Below are 6238 nucleotides of genomic sequence, written 5' to 3'. Positions count from 1 at the left end.
ACATACATGATTTGCAAGAACATTGCGGTCAGTCTTTCAGTGTATTTCTTGTGTTCTACATACAACGCTTCAATTTTGTTACTTAGCTCTGTAAAATTAAACCCATTAATTACAGAGCTGCAAGAATATTGCTGCTTTAACCCAATCACAAACAGTCTTTGTGGAAAACCATATACTAGATAAGCCAGGAAAAAATGGTGTGATGTTTTAGCAAGTCTGATCCCGGCTGATCACTTTACTACAAGCAAGAATAAGATATTATGGGGAAAACTGGAACAATGTAAGGGTCCAATCAAAAGAAGTTTTTATGACTCATGACAGCCATCCAAGTAATAAAAAAGTGAACAAATTTTGAACATTTTCATTCAGTACTGCACTACAGGGGAAAAAAAATCGTCTGCAGATTAGCACTGGTTAGACCAAAACAATGAGGGATTCAGTAGTATGGAAGAGAATGCCCTTCAGACTAAATTACAATTTGGAAGTGTTTAACAACATATGGTCTCTTTTCTTTGACATATACGATTAAGAATATATCTTTTTTATATCAAAATATAAAATACCATCTGTCATAAGTACCAACTATGATACTGCCTCTATAGATCCAATTAATTCACTATACTTTCTAATGTAAATATTTTTCCTATTTTCTCCTTTTTTCTTCTTCTGTAACTATATTTATTTATAAAATTTCAATAAATGTATATATTTTAAAAGTCAATACTATGACTTGAAATGTAATTAGGAATAACAATGAAAGTCTGTTTCACTTTGTATTTCAAAGCAGAAGGGCCAAATCTTCACATGGTTTGAAATGACACAGTTCATTTAAGTCAGTGGGTATAGGTAAATTACAAAGGCATAACTATGTTGCTTTTCCTTACTACACACATTAACCCAGAGGAATGCTCACTTTTCATAAATATTTGTTTATTTCTTTTTTCAGAAGTGCAGAGTTCTTTAAAGATATGTGACTGCAGAGTGAGAATCAAAATATAGTAAGTATTTCTCATTAAGGTGTCAGAATTCCAGTGAACATGGAGGAGTAAAAGCATTGCTACTGAAAATGTGGTAGAAATCAGGAAAATACCTCCTTAATATAATCTCAAAAAAGGAAAGAACCTTTGACCACATAATTATTTTAATGACTTTTGAGAACATTAAAGTATGCAAAAATCTTAAAATAAAGTCTCAAGACTGTAGGAGCTAAGTTTTGCCAGGATAAAGCAAGAAAGATCATTAACAGCCTGTTTGAAGCAGGGTGCATGTTTTCTTTTGTATGAGATAAACATACATAGATAAAAACACAGACACACACAGACTCCCCCCCCCCCCCCCCCCCCCCCCACCCCACCCCCCCATACACCTCCTCTACTCTTTTTTCTGAATAATTTGGCTGTGGGTGCAGTGGTACAAAAACCTGACACTTCCAAGTCTGCTAAAGTGTCATTAAAGAGGTGACTGGATCTATGTGAGGTTATTCTAGTGTAATTTATAACATAGTACCTTTTCACCTGCTTCCATGTAGTTGTCCAGGAGCAGAAAATGCTGACCATCTCTTAACACTACATTCTCAATCCTTAAAGAAGCTTCCAAAACCAAACCACAATGCTCTTCTTGGACATTCATGGTGGAAACTTTATATACAGTCCTAATAAATTGGGGGTTTAGGTTCTTAAGCTATCCAATGCTTTCTAAAACATCTGTAGTATTTCAGTAACTAGATAATAAATGAACTTCTAAGAATTGTATTGTTTTAGCCTTAATAAGTTCTTGAGGGACTGAGTTCCACAAGTTCACATATTGTCTGGAAAAGTATTTCCTTGGCCTTGTATTTTCTTGCAATTTACAAATTAATTTTTGCTCCTGTGTTAACATAAGGATAATAGAAATTCCAGTTTGCTTCTCTACATCATTCATCAGTATGCATGCTTTTATCTGATTATCTCCTATTCATCTTCTTTTGCTTATGCTGTTTTTATGCACATGACCATTCTTATTACCCTTCTCTAAATCCTCTCATTTTCTGCAATACTGTTTTTGAGAGGAGTACATGTGGTACTAGTCCTATTACATTCTTTTATTGATTTGATGACACATTGCAGGTTCCTCTGCCATTCTATTGTCTAGTTATTTGAGCACAGGTGCTGTTTGGCTGCAGTTTGATTCCGAGCTCCGGACAAATTTAACCCACAGCACTTTAGGGCAAAGCAGTTTGAGCACTTCAGCGCGGCACATGCCACCTTCTACTCAGTGCCAGAGAACTCATCCCTCTGAGGGTCTCTGCTCCCAAGGGCTCCAAGCAACAGTAAACAGCTATGGATTTGCTAGTGCCCAATCCAGCAAGTACAAAGGACAACGCGGGTGCGACCGCAGCATCCTGCCGCCTCAGGGGCTCCTCAGGCCTCTTGCTGCTGCCGCCAGGTTCTTCCACGGACGCAGGCCCGAGCCGGCCGCAACTCGCCCGCTATCCTTGCTGTCCCTCGGGCTGGCCTGCGTAGGAGCGCCGAGGAGCGCCGGGGCCAACCGCGGCCTACGCGCCCGCCGCCGCCCGGGAGAGGCTTCCCCGCTCAGCCCCGGCTCCTGAGGCGGCCCGGCGGGGCATGGGCCGGTTTAACGGCCGCAGCTGCTCAAGCGCCCAGCGCGGGCCTGCCAGCGGCGCGCGCCGTTGCCATGGCTCCCGGCCCCCCCTCCCCGGGCCGCGGGACCGGAAGCCCCTGCCGCGTGCCCTTTGAACCGGGAAGTCCTCGCGGAGGCTGGGGCGGACTCGGTTTGAATGAAATCCGGCTGATTCACGGTGGCCCGGGCCGAGGCGGCGCGGCCGGGGAGGGCTCCGCGCGGAGGTGAGGGCCGGGCGGGGCGCGTGGCCTTCTCACGGGGGCCCTCGGGGGCACGGCGCGGCTCCTGGGGGCTTCGCTGCGGCACGGGGCGGCCTCTGTGCGGCGGCGTTGGCGTTGGGGCCCGCGGGGAGCGGGCCCGAGCGCCGGAAGGGGGGGAGGCGGGCGGCGGGGCCGGGCTGGGTCTGGTGGCCCCGGGGGGGTGGTTTTCTCTCTGCGGGGCACCGGCCTAAACGGGGAGCGCGCTGGGCGCCGCGGAGTTGGCGGTGCCCGCCCGTGTTTGTGCTGCTTGCCTCCGAAGAAAGTTTGGGCGCTTTGGAGCGGCGGCGGGGCCGTGCCCGGGCGGAACGAGGCGGCCGGGCCCGGGGAGCGGCGCGGGCGTGGGCCCTGCGGCCGGAGCGGGCCGCCCGGGCCTCGACGCTTCACGGGCCCGCGGCGCTCCGGCCTCCCTGCCTGTCCGGAACGGCCGCCGTGTTTCCCCTCCGTGGCGGCAGGCGGGGCGGGCGGGTGCGCAGTGGCCGGGGGCGGCCGCAGCCCGTGTCCCACCGCGGGGACCCGGCGGTGGTAGCGCCGCAGCCTGCGGAGCGCGGCGTTGCGGCCGGCCCCGGCTGCGGGCCGCTGGAGTGGTGGCGGGGGAGCGCGGGCAGAGCTGGCTGGGGGTGCGCCAGGGAGAAGGGATCTTTAATCTGTGACGGGAAAGACCAAGCAGGACTCAGTAGAAAAGAAGCGGTAATCACAGGTGACAGCGCCGTGCCCGGTGTGTAGCCGGCTGGCGCGCCGCTCTCCCGGGGGAGGTGGTGCCGCCGGTCCCGGGCAGGCAGCCGGCAGCGCTGCTGTATGGCCAGCCCGGCCCCGCAGCTGTGAGCCTTTCCGCTACGCTCGGGAAACCGGGAAAACGACCGGGATGGAGACGGACTTTCTAAAAAAAACGTACGCCAGCCTATCTGAAAGCTGTGTGTAGCTGTAAAGGTACCAGACAAGCTGAAGGGCCTGTTGGGTTTATATTAATGGTAAAGCTTCCACCCTCTGTCAGTCCAAGGTGTACGGTATGTTTGGAATATAGGGAGTGCTCGAGGAAGAAGGCTCTGCTGAGGAGAGCACTGTCCATAAGCCTGTGTTACGGAAGCAAGGAAGAGACCTGTATTTGTGAAGAAATCCAGAAATGGGCTTGCAGATGAATTGCCTCTGTAGTGTGAGTTCGAGCAACTAGGTTTTGTCCATAACTTAATGGGAAAATTGTGTTCTGTCAGCTGTTATTACATGCGACATCGGGTATATTAATTTTCTGTGGGTAAGAAAATGAGAAGTTAAAAGCGTGCTTCAAAATTAACATTAAATAATACAAAAATAATAGTTTGTAAACTTTCTTGGAAGTGATTCAATCCTGGCAGGCATTATTGTAGTAGTAGCAACTACTATCTCCTAAACATCTAGGGTGATGGGAAAGGGCAGGTAGTTAGGATATGTTAAATAGAAAACCAGTGTGATGAGTACTTGCTGGAGCTGATTGCAGTGGACAGTTCCACAACAGTTGTGTGCCTGCTCGCCCTTCCACAGATTCTAGAGAAGCTCATTACTATTTTGTGGACTTCAGTGGTGGTATGATTTGTTAATGAATATTCTCTTATCTGTAAGTTTGGTATGAATGCACTTAAGTAGCTTTAGAGTAGTTTGCTTGGGTCTGGGTTACTTCAGTAGCTCCAGGTTTGCTGGGCTGGAAATCGGCATCCAAGAAGCTAACCTGCATACCTTCTAGCCCAGCTCAGGTCTAGGTGGTGCAGAAACATGGGGTTGACAGAGCTGAGCACATTATGGAAGCAAAATAGTCATATGTAGCTCTGGACTTGCACCACTGAAACTACATTCATTCATGGTATGGTTAACCTTTAGCTTTAATGAACAGATTACTGAAAACTGATGGTAATTATTTTCGTTCTCTTTTCACACAAAACATATAGGAAGATAGAATCCCCCCTGACACTGTCACATGTGAAGTCTCTGTTCTGGTGCAGATTTCTTTTAATTCGGTGTCTGGTGACTTTACCTGCAGTGAGTTTTTGTTTGCCTCTGTGAAATGGTGTTGGTCTGCAAGATGCAATTTCTCAATTAATTTACCTTCGTAGCTGTTTATCATCCCTAGTGAAGTTGAAATTGTTGTAGTGGCAGCAAAAACCTTACACCACTTACTTAGTTGCTGTTAATAAAATAGTTAATCTGTCTGCTCCCCATGGAACTTCTCAACAAGAGAACTGGAAGTTCTTATACAAAGCTTAGTATGCAGTCTCAGGTGGAGGAACTGAGTTATCAAAGATGGAATGATTTGCATGGTCACTCAGTGTACAAATTGCAAAGTGTGGAGTAAATTGCTGTCACCCGAGTCTAGCCTGATACTCTCTCCAGTAATAGGGCAGTTTAGTAGCCAGTGCTTTCTCTTCCATGTATGTTGAAGCTAATTTTGATTTTTAAATTTTTTTTCTTCCTAACTCAAAAGTTGTTAACCCAGGAGAACCCTCTTTCGTTGAGGGATTGCATCATGGAGCGATAATGCTAGATAAAAATAGTGCACTGTAGTGTGAAACTCGTGAGTCTCATGCAAAGAGGCACAGTAATTTAAAACTGTGTTTTAAGTTGATTTCAAAATACATGCTGAAACATGCCAAGTATAAGCACAGTAGCTATTGGTTTGTACCAGTGTGTGTGTATATATATATTTGTGCATAATGCATTTATATAATTTCATGCCTATATTACCTGAAGAAAAATGTTTTCATTATTAAAAGTCAGCATTTAAGTCCACATTTAAGTGACTTGAAAGTAGCAACCAACAACTGCATGGTGAACCGGAGCTTTCCAAATGGGCAACTCTTGCCAATTATTACAGTTACCTAGCAGTAGTATTATGAACAAATATTAGACATAGGTTAAGATATTTTGGGTTTCAGATCAGGTTTGAGATACTGTGTGTATACTTCCACTGCATTATTATTGACCACAATTTTTTTTTTTGAGACCAAGACAGTTAAAAGAAAATTACAATAATGGAAGTTCACGTTTTTAAAATACCATCCTGTGACCGAGATTTTTTAGCTGAGGTGTTTTAATCATGGACATACACAAGCAAAGAAGCTACTTAACTTCTTTTTTTCTTAAGCCATCAGTGACCGCATTGATCTCAATGATGAGTGCATGTCATGCAAATGCAGTGCACCAAAATGCAAGTTTATGATGATTATAAATGGCCTTCTGTAATTTTCTGGTATGGAACTATTTGATATGTGTGTTCGCTTCCTTAAAGATTAAGTTTAAATGGAGACTGTTAACTCTTCCTTGCAGACAGAAGGAAATACTATCAAAATACATTTCACTGACTTTGGAAGGAAAGGAGGAGAGATTTATTGTGG

The 6238-nt window shown here is 45.9% G+C and overlaps 1 protein-coding gene across 2 annotated transcripts in view; it reads left to right on the top strand.

The window, feature by feature from the left end:
* Nucleotides 1–2707: 2707 nt before the first annotated feature.
* Nucleotides 2708–6238, top strand: part of PSMD14 (proteasome 26S subunit, non-ATPase 14) — a 48977-nt gene continuing 45446 nt past the window's right edge. The window contains exon 1 of one of the 2 annotated variants that reach the window (XM_056348515.1): nt 2708–2843. The gene's annotated coding sequence lies outside the window, so the exon portion shown is untranslated. The remainder of the gene's footprint in view (nt 2844–6238) is intronic. The other variant, XM_056348516.1, reaches the window with a different exon arrangement.

The sequence above is a fragment of the Falco biarmicus genome, chromosome 8 (genome assembly GCF_023638135.1).
Source record: "Falco biarmicus isolate bFalBia1 chromosome 8, bFalBia1.pri, whole genome shotgun sequence".
Lineage (NCBI taxonomy): Eukaryota > Metazoa > Chordata > Aves > Falconiformes > Falconidae > Falco > Falco biarmicus.
The sequence above is the reverse complement of the archived record's forward strand: the minus strand, read 5'-3'. Positions and strand labels throughout refer to the sequence as shown.